Source organism: Macaca nemestrina, chromosome 9, assembly GCF_043159975.1.
Source record: "Macaca nemestrina isolate mMacNem1 chromosome 9, mMacNem.hap1, whole genome shotgun sequence".
Taxonomy (NCBI): domain Eukaryota; kingdom Metazoa; phylum Chordata; class Mammalia; order Primates; family Cercopithecidae; genus Macaca; species Macaca nemestrina.
The window spans coordinates 24,793,635-24,808,914 of record NC_092133.1 but is presented as its reverse complement, the minus strand read 5'-3'; the positions used below and the strand labels follow the sequence as shown (position 1 = coordinate 24,808,914).

At 36.1% G+C, this 15,280-nt stretch overlaps 1 long non-coding RNA gene across 1 annotated transcript in view; it reads left to right on the top strand.

Moving 5' to 3' along the window:
• LOC139356051 (uncharacterized) overlaps nt 1–14,743 on the top strand; it is a 134,253-nt gene extending 119,510 nt beyond the window's left edge. The window contains exons 4-5 of the long non-coding RNA XR_011607425.1: nt 12,974–13,110; nt 14,509–14,743. This is a non-coding gene — a long non-coding RNA (uncharacterized lncRNA). The remainder of the gene's footprint in view (nt 1–12,973; nt 13,111–14,508) is intronic.
• The last annotated feature ends 537 nt before the right edge of the window (nt 14,744–15,280 follow it).

Below are 15,280 nucleotides of genomic sequence, written 5' to 3'. Positions count from 1 at the left end.
TATCTCTGATGGCTAGTGATGATGAGCATTTTTTCATGTGCCTGTTGCTGCATAAATGTCTTCTTTTGACAAGTGTCTGTTCATATCCTTTGCCCACTTTTTGATGGGGTTTTTCTTGTAAATTTGAGTTTTTATAGGTTCTGGATATTAGCCCCTTGTCAGATGAGTAGATTGCAAAAATTTTCTCCCATTCTGTAGGTTGCCTGCTCACTCTGATAGTAGTTTCTTTTGCTGTGCAGAAGCTCTTTAGTTTAATTAGTTCCCATTTGTCTATTTTGGCTTTCATTGCCATTGCTTTTGGTGTTTTAGTCATGAAGTCCTTGCACATGCCTATGTCCTGAATGACATTGCCTAGGTTTTCTTCTAGGGTTTTTATGGTTTAAGGTCTAACATTTAAGTGTCTAACCTATCTTGAATTAATTTTCATATAAGGAGTAAGGAAAGGATCCAGTTTCAGCTTTCTACTTATGGCTAGCCAGTTTTCCCAGCACCATTTATTAAATAGGGAATCCTTTCCCCATTTCTTGTTTTTGTCAGGTTTGTCAAAGATCGGATGGTTGCAGATGTGTGGTATTATTTCTGAGGACTCTGTTCTGTTCCATTGGTCTATATCTCTGTTTTGATACCAGTACCATGTTGTTTTGGTTACTGTAGCCTCATAGTATAGTTTGAAGTCAGGTAGCGTGATGCCTCCAGCTTTGTTCTTTTGGCTTAGGATTGTCTTGGCAATGCGGGCTCTTTTTTGGTTCCATATGAACTTTAAAGTAGTTTTTTCCAGTTCTGTGAAGAAAGTCTTTGGTAGCTTAATGGGGATGGCATTGAATCTATAAATTACCTTGGGCAGTATGGCCATTTTCACGATATTGATTCTTCCTATCCATGAGCATGGAATATTCTTCCATTTGTTTGTGTCCTCTTTTATTTCGTTGAGCAGTGGTTTGTAGATCTCCTTGAAGAGGTCCTTTACATCCCTTGTAAGTTGGATTCCTAGGTATTTTATTCTCTTTGAAGCAATTGTGAATGGGAGTTCACTCATGATTTGGCTCTCTGTTTGTCTGTTACTGGTGTATAAGAATGCTTGTGATTTTTGCACATTAATTTTGAATCCCAAGATTTTGCTGAAGTTGCTTATCAGCTTTTAAGGAGATTTTGGGCTGAGACAATGGGGTTTTCTAAATATACCATCATGTCATCTGCAAACAGGGACAATTTGACTTCCTTTTTTCTTAATTGAATACCCTTGATTTCTTTCTCTTGCCTGATTGCCCTGGCCAGAACTTCCAACACTATGTTGAATAGGAGTGGTGAGAGAGGGCATCCCTGTCTTGTGTCAGTTTTCAAGGGGAAAGATTCCATTTTTTGCCCATTCAGTATGATATTGGCTGTGGGTTTGTCATAAATAGCTCTTATTATTTTGAGATACATTCCATCAATACCGAATTTATTGAGATTTTTTAGCATGAAAGGCTGCTGAATTTGTCAACGACTTTTTCTGCATCTATTGAGATAAGTATGTGGTTTTTGTCTTTGGTTCTGTTTATATGCTGGATAATGTTTATTAATTTGTGTATATTGAACCGACCTTGCATCCCAGGGATGAAGCCCACTTGATCATGGTGGATCTTTTTGATGTGTTGCTGGATTCAGTTTGCCAGTGTTTTATTGAGGATTTTTGCACCAGTGTTCATCAGGGATATTGGTCTAAAATTCTCTTTTTTTGTTGTGTCTCTGCCAGGCTTTGGTATAAATGCATTTTTATTTGTAGTTCTATTTTCCTATTTTTTAAGACATCTGCATAAACAATAATTATAAAACCTTTTTGCTGGTGTTATAAAGAAGTAATTTGTATGATAATGGCATGAGAGGGGATAGGGAAATACTGTATTTTTGCAAAGTTTCAAACAATATAGAAATAAAGTTGATGTTAATCCACCCTAGATAATTTGAAGATAAGATGTGTATTGTAATTCTCTGGGGAAGCCCAAAGAAAATAACTCAAAAATGTAGTATACATAAAGGATATTAATATACTAGAGAATACCTAGATAGCAGTAATGGGGAAATTTATAAATTGCATGAGTCATATGGAAAATGAAAAGCAAGATGACAGATGTAAAACCCACTTTATTAATAACATTAAATAAAAATTGACTAAACACTCCATCAAGAGACTGTCAAAATAAATTGAAAAAAACCTTAATTGAACTATATTTTATGTACAACGAACACACTTTTAAAACATAAATAGGGTGAAAATAAAAGATTAAAAAAGGTATACCATGCAAAACGTAGTCAAAAGAGAGTGAAGAGGCTATGCTAATATTAGACGAAATAGTGTTTCAGCAAAAATTTGTTAAAGAAAATTAGAGACATTTTGTAATGAAAATGTCAATACATTCAGAAGACATAAACGTTGTAAACATACATGCATCCAACAACAAGGCCAATAAAATTTATCAGTCAACAATAGTCAGGATTGGAGAGAAATAAACAATTCACAAATAATAATTAGAGACTTCCATACCCTACTTTTAACAATTGATAGAAAAAGGAAGCATATTATCAATAAGGAAATAGAACATAAAAATAATAATGTATGTCTGGTAGGTAGAATAATGGATTCTTGAAGATGTACACATGCTAAACCCCAGAATCACTGTTTTTATTATGTTACATGACAAAGGGGAATTATGGTTGAAGATCAAATTAAGATTGCTAATCAGTTTACTTTAAGATAAAGAAGCTATCCTGGATTATACACATAGGCCAAATATAATGTATTAGTTAGTTCTCACATTGCTATAAAGAAATATCTCACACTGGGTAATTTATAAGGAAAAGGGTTTTAATTGACTCATGGTTCCACAGGCTGGGGAGGATTTGGGAAATTTACAATCCTGACAGACAGTGAAGGGGAAGCAGGCACATCTTACATGGCCAAAGCAGGAGAAAGAGTGTTGTGGGGAGGTACTACACACTTTTTAAACAACCAGATCTCGTAATATCACACTATCAGGCTGACAGCCCCAAAGGGGAAATCCACTCCCAAAATCCCATCATCTCCTACCAGGCCCCACCTCCAATACTGGGGATTACAATTTGACATGAGATTTGGGCGAGGACACAGACCCAAACCATATTATTCTACACTGACCCCTACCAAATCCCACGTTCTACTCACATTGCAAAATATCATCATGCCTTCCCAGGAGTTTCCCCAAGTCTTAACTCATTCCTGCATTAACTCAAAAGTCCCAAGTGCCATCTGAGACAAAGCTAATCCCTTTTACCTATGAGTGCGTGAAATAAATAAATAAATATGTGTGTATATATATATATATTTCATTACTTCTAAGATACAATGAAGGTATAGGCATTGGGTAAATACTCCCTTTCCAAAAGAGAGAAATCAGCCAAAAGAAAGAGGCTACAGACCCCACACAAGTCCAAAACCCACCAGGGTAGTCATTAAATTTTAAATCTCCAAAACAATCTATTTTGATTGCATGTCTCACATGCAGTGTACACTGGTGAAAGCAATAGGCTCCCAAGGCCTTAGGCAGCTCCACTTCTGTGGCACAGCAGGGCTCAGTCCCCACAGCTGTTCTCAAGGGCTGGTATTAAGTGCCTGTGACTTCTCCAGGTGCAAGATACAAGCTGTTGGTGTATCTACCATTCTGGGGTCTGCAGGATGGTGGCCCTATTCTCACAGCTCCACTAAGCAGTGCTCCAGAGAGAACTCTTTGTGGGGGCTCCAAACCCACATTTCCCCTCCACATTGCCCTAGAAAAGGTTCTCCATGAGGGCTCCACCCCTTCAGTAGGCTTCCTCCTGGACATCCAGGCTATTCCATACATCTTCTAAAATTAGGTAGAGGCTCCCAAGCCTCAACTCTTACACCCTGTACACCTGCAGACTTAAATCCAAATGGAAGCCAGTGAGGTTTACAGCTTTAACCCTCTAAAGCAGCAGCTCAAGTACCTGGGCCCCTTTGAGCCATGGCTGTAGCTGAAGCAGATGGGATGCAGGCAGCAGTGTGCTGAAGCAGTGCAGGGCAGTGGGGCCCCGGTCCTGACCTATGAAACCATTTTCCCTCTCTAGGCTTGTTGGCCTGTGAGGAGAGAGGCTACTGTGAAGGTCTCTGAAATACCTTCAGAGCCTGGTTTCCATTTTCTTGGCTTTTAGTACTTGGCTACGCATATTTTTGCAGCTGGCTTTAATTTCTTCCCAGAAAATGAGTTTTTTTTTTTCCTACCGCATAGCCAGGCTGCAAATTTTCTAAACATTTGCACTCTGCTTCCCTTTTAAATATAAATTCCAGTTTCAGGTCACTCAGTTTGCTGACGCATATGAGCATAAGCTCTAGAAGCTACCAGGCCATTTAGTGAGTGCTTTGCTGCTTAGAAATTTCTTTCTTCAGATGCCCTAAATCATTTCTCTCAAGTTCAAAGTTCCACAGATCACTAGAACAGAGAAACAATGCCGCCAGTCTCTTTGCTAAAACATAGAAAGCATGATGTTTACTCCAGTTACCAGTAAGTTCCTCATTTTCATCTGAGTCGTCCTCAGAGTGGACTTCACTGTCCATCTCACTATCAGCATTTGGGTCATAACCATTCAACAAGTCTCTAGAAAGCTCAAAATTTTTGCTTACCTTCCTTCCTTCTTCTGAGCCCTCCAAACTGTTTCAACCTCTTCCCATTACCCAGCTCTAAAGTCACTTTCACATTTTCAGGTATCTTTATAGCACCGCCCTACTCCTGGTACCAATTTTCTGTATTACTCAGTTCTCACATTGCTATTAAAATATCTGAGACTGAGACTGGGTAATTTATAAAGACAAGAGGTTTAATTGGCTCACAGTTCCACAGGCTATACAGGAAGCATGGCTGGGGAGGTCTTGGGGCACTTACAATTATGATGGAAGGTGAAGGGAAAGCAGGCATGTCTTAGATGGCAGGAGCGGGGTCGAGAGTGGCAGCAAGTGTTACATACTTTTTGAACAACCAAATCTCAGGACAACTCTCAATCACAAGAACAGTACCGAAGGGGAAACCTGCTCCCATGATCCAAGCACCTCCCAGCAGGCTCAGCCTCCAACAATGGGGATTACAATTTGACACGAGATTTGGGTGGGGACATAGAAACAAACCATATCATATAATCATAAGGGTCCTTAAAATTGGGTGAGGGTAGTACAACAACAGGTCAGAAGGATATAATGTGAGGATTCTACTTGCCATTGCTGGATTGTCAACACATTGATTTTACTCAAACTCTGACCTTAAAAAATTGTTATATATTTGTGTTGTTTTAAGCCACTGAGTTTGTGGTAATTTGGTATAGCAACTTGGAAAACAAATGTGATAACTAGATCTAAAACATCTATGCAGCACTCCACCCAACAAAGAATACACACTTTCTTATGTACCTGTGAAACATTCTCCAGGCTATAAAATATGTTACATTATGGACAAATCAATTATTGGAAAAGATTAAAATTATTGTATAAAACGTGTTATTCAACCACAATAGAATAAATGTGTAAATCAGTAATATAAAGAAATTTGGAATATCATATATAGGTGGAAAGTAAACAACGGCATTCTAAGTAACCAACAGGTCAACTAATAAAACATAGGTAAACTAGTAAATAATTTTATATGAATAAAATCATATAGTAAAATTTACGTAATGTAGTAAAAGCAGCGCTTAGAGGACATTGATGACCCTCAAAACCTGTATTATAAGATCAGAAAGATCTCAACCCATCCACCAAATTTTCCACCCAAAGAAACTAGAAAAATAAAAGCAACTCAGCCAAAGCAAGCAGAAGAAAAGAATAAAGAGTATGATGTAAAAGTGTTGCGCTTTCTTCACAACCTCACCAGTATGTTATTTTTTGACTTTTTAATAATAGCCATTCTGACTGGTGTGAAAAAATATCTCACAGTGGTTTTGATTTGCATTTCTCTAATCAGTTAGTTCAACCATTGTGGAAGACAGTGCAGTAATTCCTCAAAGACCCCAAAACAGAACTTCCACTCAACCTAGTAATTCCATTACTGGAAATATAACCAAAGGAATATAAATCATTCCATTGTGAAGACACATGAACACGTATGTTCATTGCAGCACTATTCACAATAGCAAAGACACAGCATCAACCCAAATGCCCATTGGTGATAGACTGGATAAAGAATATGCGGTACATATATGCCATGGAATAGTATGCAGCCATGAAAAGAATGAGATCATGTGCTTTCCAGGGACATGGATGGAGCTGCAGGCCATTATGTTTTGAAAACTAACACAAGAACAGAAAACCAAGTATCACATGTTCTCATATGTGGGAACTAAGTGATAAAGACATGGACACATAGAGGGGAACAACACACACTGGGGCCTTTCAGAGGGTGGAGAGTGGAAGGAGGGAAAGGATCAGGAAAAACAACTAATGGATACTAGACTTAATACCCGGGTGATGAAATAATCTGTAGAAACAACTTCATGACTTATGTTTACTATGTACAAACCTGCACATCTTGCACATATATCCCTCGACTTAAAATCAAAGTTAACAAAAGAGTACAAAGAAAAATAAATGAAATAAAGAATAAAAGCACTAGAGAAATAATACCAAGAAGCTGTTTTGTAATAGATTTTCTAAGAAATAAAGAGAAAACCTCATATTATTGAAATGATGAAAGGCAGAACATGAATGCCGACCTTATAAAAATGCATTAGATTGTAATATAATACTATAAACACTTGCTTGAAAAAAAACTTCAGGCTGTGCATGGTGGCTCATGCCTGTAATCCCAGCACTTTGGGAGTCTGAGGTGGGTGGATCATGAGGTCAGGAGTTCAAGACCAGCCTGCCCAACATAGTGAAACCCCGTCTCTGCTAAAAATACAAAATATTAGCCAGGTATGGTGGCGGGCACCTGTAATCCAAGCTACTCGGGAGACTGAGGCAGGAGAATCGTTTGAATCCAGGAGGCGGAGGTTGCAGTGAGCACAGATCACGCCATTGTACTTCAGCCTGGGCGACAGTACAAGACTCCATCTCAAAAAATAATAATAATTTTCAACCCAAAATGAAATGGACAATTCCACAATAGATATAAACTACTGAAACTGAATGAAGAAGTTATAAAGCTGAATAAGCTTATAATAAATACAAAATAATTTTGTAATTAAAAAGTGCTTTGCACAAACTATGGCCAGGCCAGATGGTTTTACTGGTGAATTCTATTCAACATTTAAAGAACACACAATAGCATACCTTCTTAACTATTCCAAAAAAGGGAAATTCTAAACTCATTCTAAGAGGTAAGTATTATTCCAATAGCAAAACCAGAAAAAGGTATAGAAGAAAACTCCACACCAACATTCCTTGTGAATATAGACATAAAAATTCTCAACAAAACGCTAGCAATAGAATCATTAACATAAAATAGATTATACACCGTGGCCAAGTGAAATTTTTCTCAAGAATGTCTCGCCATGTTAAAATTAACCAATATACTCTATAGAATAAAAGTCTTAAGATACTTACAACTCCAGTATCTTATCAATACACATAGAAAAATCATTCAGAAAAAGCCAACAAATTTTCATGTGAAAACACTCAACACATTAGGAATAAAAGGAAAACTCCTCAACCTGTTTAAGGGTATTTAAGAAAAATGCACAGATAACATCATACTTAATGGTGAAATACTACATATTTGCCCCCTAAAGTGAGGATAAAGACAAGATGCCCACTCTTCCCAGTTATATTCAACATTGTATTGGAGGTTCTAGCTGGATCATTAGGTTAGAATAGGAAAGAACAAGGTAAGTCAGATCAGAAAGGAACAATTCAATTGTCTCACTTCACAGACGGCATGACATTTGATGTAGAAAAATCTAAGAACACAAAAAATTACTGTGAGAAGTATTAAACACATTCAGAAAGGTTGTGCAATAACATTTTCATAAATGAAAGTTAATTGTATGTCTATAAATTGTTAGTGAAAATTATAAAAATGCAATGAGAACACAATTGTATTTCAATATAATTATAAATAAAAGATAAATAGGAATAAATTTAACAAGAGAGGTGCAAGCCTTCGACACTGAAAACGATAGCGTATTGTTGAAAGAAATTAAAATCTACTAAAAAGGCAACACATTCCACATTTATAAATTAAAGTACTTAATATTGTTAAGATGACAGTACTCCCAAAATCATCTACAGCATCAATGCAAGCATTAATAAAATCATAACTTCTTTTCTAGCATGAAATAAGCTGACCTTGAAATTTATATAAAATTGCAAGGGATTCAGACAACTCAAAACACCTTTAATAAAAAGAAACAATAAAGTCAGTGGGTTCACACTTTCTTATTTCAGAACTCACTACAAACTAGCAAACTACATTAATCAAGATACTGTAATACTACTATAAGGATGGGCATATTGATCAATGGAAGGTAATTGAAAAGTTCAAGAGACTATACGTTTATTATAAACTGTTATTTGACAAGGTACAACATAATTTAGTGGTGGGGAATAAGAAAAAACACTGGTAGGACCAATGGAGAGGTATGTGCAAAAAAAAAAAAAAAGACCTGGTTCTCACATCGTATATTAATATCAACACAAAGTGAATTATAGACCTATACATGAAAGCTAAAACCATAAAACACATGGAAGAAAATGTAAATTTAGTGACCCTGAGCTAGGTAATGCCTTTTAGAGTATAAGTGATAAAAACAATAGATCAATTGGACTTTAGCAAGCTTAAAAAATTTGTATTTAAAGGACACAATAGAGTGAAAAATCAACTGATGAAATGGGAAAAAATATTTATAATAATATATCTAAGGGAATTACATTCAGAATGTATATTTTTAAGTCTTACAATTCAAAATTTAAAAGATAAATTAATAATGGGTAAAATATTTGAATAGTCATTTTTCCAAAGAAGATATACAGATGGTCAATAAATACATGAAAAATGCTAAGCGTCATTCATCATTAGGGAAATATAAATCAAAACCATAATAAAATACTTTTTCATACCCACTAGTATGGCTAAATTTTAAAAAGAACAATAAAAATAAGTGTTGGCAAGGATGTAAACAAACTAAAACCTCATATAATGCTAGTGGAATTTTAAAATGATACAATCCTTAAGAAAACAGTTAAACAGTTTCTCAAAATATTATATAGAGAGTTTCCATATAACACAGTAATTTTATGCTTAGGTATATAAACCCAAGAGGAAAAAATGTATTTTCACACAAACACCTGTGCACAAATATTCATAGCAGCATTACTTTTAACAGCAAAAAAGGGTTAACCATCCAATGTCCACCAAGCAGTGGATGGATAAACAAAATGTGCCTTATCTATATAATAGAACACATTATTTAGCAATAAAAGGAAATCAGGTACTGACATATTCAAAACAGTTTTACCCAGAATACATGTAAAAACAGCAGTTATAAATGACTAAATATTTTATAATTCCATGTATATGAAATGTCCAGAAAAGACAAATGCATATGGAAAGCCAGTAGATTAGTCTACTAAAGTTAGGGGATGGGGGAATGAGAAGCTTAACCATCCAGAGGGCCTTCCAAAGACAAGTCACCAATGTCTAACTGAGGCAGTCCAGTACTTCTGCTTCATGGCTCTGTTCTTTTCTATCCCTTCATGAAATTTGCTGATAGAACTAGATTTTAGAATTTCTTTAGTAGGAATGTCTATTATTTAGGGCAAGTATATCAACTGGCTGCATCGAAGTTTCATACATGCAGTGGATTCTCTAACCACTGGGAGTTTAAGGGTGCCTACTCCCATTCATTAGAAAATTAATGTATAACTTTTGACTCCCCAAAACTTTCTTAATAGCCTACTGTTGAGGCTTTACTGACACATAGTCAATTAACCATATTTTGTATGTCGTATGTATGTATACAAATATATACTGCATTTTTATAATAAAGGAAGCTAGAGAAAGAGAATGTTGTTAAAATATATTCATTAAATGGATGTGAATCACCATAAAGGTGAATAGATTGAAGAAAATGAGGAAGAAGAGGGGTTGGTCTTGCTGTCTCAGAGGTGTCAGAGGTGGAAGAAAATCTTCATATATGTGAAACTGTGTGGTTCAAACCCGTGTGTGTATATATATATACACACACACACACATATACATACACACATATATATGGAAGTTTGTTGCTCTCTCACTAAACTATTTTAACATTTCCTAAGGAAATTATTTGCACATTTCATCTCAAGCCATAAACAACTTATTTTTCGTTGTTCATGTGACACTTCGTTTATTTCAGCTGTGATGTTTTTACAATTCCCCATTTAAGGGAATATTACTTGCCAGACATTTATCTGTGACATACTTCTACCCATCATTTTGTTAATTATTTAAATCAAGTTCAATATCCAATTTGGTTACTTCTTAAGGCCAAATCCTGCCTGATCCCTTTTCAAAGTCACGAGTTTGGCTCTCTTGTCAATAACAGGGGTTATACATGAGCGAGTATGACTAATACCTAAATAACACTTTCAGATTTCATCTAAGGGAGTTAGATGAAAGGATTGTTGATATTTGAGAGAAGCAGCCAAATGATTCCACTGACTAGGAAATTAATAACAATGATAAAGAAGCAAAATCTCCAAATCATTCAAAGATTCTAAACTTACTTTTCAGTTACTTGAATCGACCATGTTATTTTCCAAGTAAAGAGAAAGTGTAACTATAAGAATGTGAGCCTCTGATATTATGCATAAATTTTGTTCTGTTTTTCAACTTTTCTTTTAGATTCAGGGTCCATGTTTAAGTTTGCTCACTGGGTATATTGCACGATGCTGAAGTTCAGAATACGAATCATCCTGTCACCCAGGTACTGAGCATAGTACACAAGAGTTAGTTTTTCAACCGTTACCCTCCTCCCTGTCTACCCCTTCTAGTAGTCCCCAGTGTCTACGGTTGTTATCTTTATGTCCATGAGTACCAATGTTTAACTCTCATTTTTAAGTGAGAATATGTGGCATTTGTTTTTCTGTTCCTGTGTTAATTTGCTTAGGATAATGGGTATCAGGTCTATCCACGGGTAAACAACTATTTTTTGGAAAGAGTTCTTTTATTTCTCAGCAGGAACAGAATAAAAGGCAATATATTTTTAATTAGGAAAACATGCAAACTACAATTTAGACTTCCAAAATAGGCATAATGTTATGAAATCATGAGATAAAGAAAAATATGCCGAAAAGACTCCCTTTCTTTTTTAAGTAATTATAAGATCTATAATGGAGATTGATGGTGAAATGTATCTGGAGGTTATACTTTTAAATTGCCAGATTAAAAGTGGTTATAGAATACTTTTAAAATCTAGATTTATTTGGAGCTCATTTGCCCAGCCGATTTGCATCATAATAGGATATCAAAAGTGAGTGCAGGGGAAGAAAGGGCCCATTACAGAGAGGTCACCTGATCCAGCCCTAGTGACAATACTGTATTGTTCCCTTTAGCACTGTCTGGAGGGCTTTGTCCAATCTCATTTGAAATTTGCACACATTTCACCTTCCTCATTATTTTTAGCTTGAATACCTATTTTCTAATGGCAGTAATGAGTAGTCTGCCAACACATTCATCTTCCTCTAAAGAGTAAAATAGCAGTCTTTTAGTATGTGGGGCAAAGAGCAGAATTGGTTCACAGTTTCTAGGTGATAAATGAGCAGCTAAAGTTGTACATCTATTTTTGAGTAGAACTCAACTCTCTGAGACAAGCATTATTTTAATGCAGTGAAGAAAACAAAGAGGAGATTCTGAAAGCTAGATAGCATGTTGTTTGAGCTATTTCAGATAGCACTGAGGATACCTTGGAACCACAGGCACCTGCATCTCTCCTCTGGTTTTCAAATGTGGAAAACATGGAGAAAACTACCTTTACTTGAGAGATTGCACTAATATTTGTTATGTTTCAATGTTTGAAACCATTGCTTCAAAATAAGATATCAGCTAGTGCTAGGATTCACTATTATGAATTAAATCAAAAATTTCCAGCTTTCTTCATTAGTAATTATATCACAGAGATATCAAAACCTAGAAACACTGTAGAAAAATGTAAAAGTCTAACACAATGTCTCTCACTATTTCTTCATAAAGGCCAGCTATAGCTAAGGCATCTTTTGTACTTATTATTATTTTTTATCATTTGATGGTTTCTTCTGCAGCCTCCCAGCAAGAGCCTCTTGGTTCTACCAGCACCTTTTGATTTCACACTACCATTTTCTCACGACTCAAGTGAGCACTACCATCTGCCAAGGGGATGGGTCCCTGCTAACCACAGCACTGCAGTAGGCACAGGAAGAAGCGAGGTACAGAGAGGTGAGAAGAAAGTTCTGGATAAAGGCACAGATGTTGCTGAGTCCTCCTTTAGGAGTATTTTAGACAACATCTTCCACAGACAGGACTTATCTCAAATAGCTATTATAATCTGAAGATAAACAACTTGGATAAATCAAATCCTGCATGAATTAATGTTAAAGATCAAGGAGGAGAGAGATATATTAAGATATAATATTAATATGTTAATATTAATAGCTTATGTGATGGACCCAATTGAATGCATCTACGAGAAAAAATAAATTTTTAAGGAAAGGAAGAGAAATTGATGTCTAGCATTAGACTAATAAGGTCTGATAGCCATTGTGAATCCAACATCAAATGTATCAAAGCATCATACTGTACCACATAAATATATACATTTATTATGTGTTAGTGATGAATAACTTTTTGCTCCTTAGTTCAGTTGAATATGGGTTATTGTTAACAACCAGGAAAGATTAGGCACATGGACACATTGAAAGGTAAGGAAAGCAGAAAAAAAGGAGCACTGTTAATAAGCTCCTTTGTAAAATGGCTTTATGTTTTTTCTCTTCTCCTTTAGACAGCATCTCTTATCTGGAGACTGACTGCTCTCCGTGAAAAAAGGGGTACTGCTAATAGGCTCTCACCTCGCAGACTGAATACCAGGCCACCACACAAGAACTGAAGAGGCCAGGCTCTTCCCCATTCTCCTAGTGTGCAGGTGAGCCCCTAGTCTGCCAGGTGGGCCCCTCGTCCATTGCAGGCATGTGCAGACAAGACCCTGGGCAGGTTCCCTCGTCTGCACAAAAGCATCTGATGTAAACACTTGTGGGGAGAGTTGGAGATTCTCTGGGGACCCTCCTTCATCTGCCTCCCGCATCTATCACTAGTGTTACCTCAAAAACAATATAAAACTTAAAAAAAGTGAAATTTTCAATTTTTTTTAACCTAAAGGCTAGTGTATCTGGCAACATACAAGATACATACCTCTCATCGAAGATTAAAAACTTTTTCTTACCAGGGATTGTATCATTCACATTTGTATCATTCAACCTCACATAGTGCTTAGCACCCAAAAAGTACACAGAAAACTTAGCCAAGTGCCTTATATTCTAAATATTACGTAAATCCCACATATACACGTATATGTAAAGCTATCAAAGACTGTTTTCTCTCTTCAGTAAGGTTGTCATACATAACAAAATGTAGTCAAAATGTTCACTCATAACTGTCTTCATTCCCTTCTCCTTACAGTTATTTAGAAAACAATATTTGTATCCTAATGCCTATTGAACTCAAGCTAGAAAAACATTAAGAGTGAAAGACTGAAAAATGAAATGATTTCAGTCAAAGGAGAGGGGGGAAATGAGACTTTAATGAATGTAAATATGTTAGGGTTTCGGTTTGTATTCTAGAAACAAGCCAGACAGTTTTCTATTGTGCCTATATATTATATAAAGGGCTCCAAAATATGCCTAAGGTACTAAACGGTCTTTTAAAATATAACAATAAAAAAATATTTTTTTGTGGCTGGAACAACCACTCAGGTAAATAAGATTTTATTTACCTGGAGACACACTCCAAAAACAAAAGATGTTCCTTAAACTGTCTCTATGGGAATTACTTTGGAGGAGGAGGAAGAAATGAGTAGTCTTAATTAGAAGAATAGGAGGGAGACAGGATAATTGGGGGAATATAAATAGCAGGAAAAACAAAATAGGCACTTTGGAGCACTACCCTTGATAGGTATCAACTCTGACTATTTCTGTGTCACCCTACCTACCCAAGATTCAAATTCCTGGGAAAGAATCAGGAGATTTCAGATTTGGTTGGGGGATTACAGGGAGGCTCGACTGACAGTCTCACCAAGACTCAGAGAAGAAGAGAGTTGTACCTCAAAGGAAATTTTTAAAACTTGTTAGCAATAGCTGGAGGAAAGGATGCTGTACAAACTCAGTTTCAGATGTTCATTACACATAGTTACAGCACGAAACTATTACTAGTGACTACTTAATAATATCCACATGTATAATGCCCTTTGTGGCAGGTTCTGTCTTAAGACTTACTGATATTAACTCATTTAACCCTCACAAAAATTTTCTTTATTCCTCTTTTGCAGATAAAGACACACATATTTAGAGAGGAAGAGTTGATTCCAAGTTACACAGCTATGTAGTGGCAGAAACAAAATTTGAGTCCAGGATACCTGGCCCCAGAATCTACAAGCTAACTCCCTGCTTCACATGGCTTCTCAAATACATGCTGCCTGAAAATAGAGCAGCCAGTCTCCAGCTAAGAAATGCCATGTAAAGGAGAAGAGAAAAAATGTAAAGCCATTAAACTATTTCATTATACGACTTTATTGCATTTATTGAAAGAGTGTTTGAACTTTCATTTCATGAATCAGAACCCAGTTCTTGGCCTCAATTTCATGAAAGCTTGGAAGATTAAAAATCTCACTTTTATACATGAAAGTTAAGTTCTTAACGATTCAGGGCATATAATTGAGGTTTGGAGTTTTTCAAAAGTCCACTATCTTCTCCTTCAAAAATCAGAGACTTCAGTGCCTAAATGTTATCAAAAGATTCCTTTTGTTATTTATTCAAAGATTAGAATTTCTTGAAGTAGGTGAGATCACTAACACCATGTCATTTCAGGTCCCTCATCACAATATTGAATAGAATCATATAATTGGAAGCTTAGCCAAGCATAACAGGCATTAACAGGTGATGGTACAATCGGATACCACTCTTATCTTCTTGCTTGCAAACCCAGGCCATTTCACACTGGAAAGGATTTATAGTCTCAGAAGGCACAAATAAAAAGCAGCCTGTGAAAAGAGAGTCTTCACAAAAGCAGGAATATCAATACCCTCTAGCAACTGCAGTGAT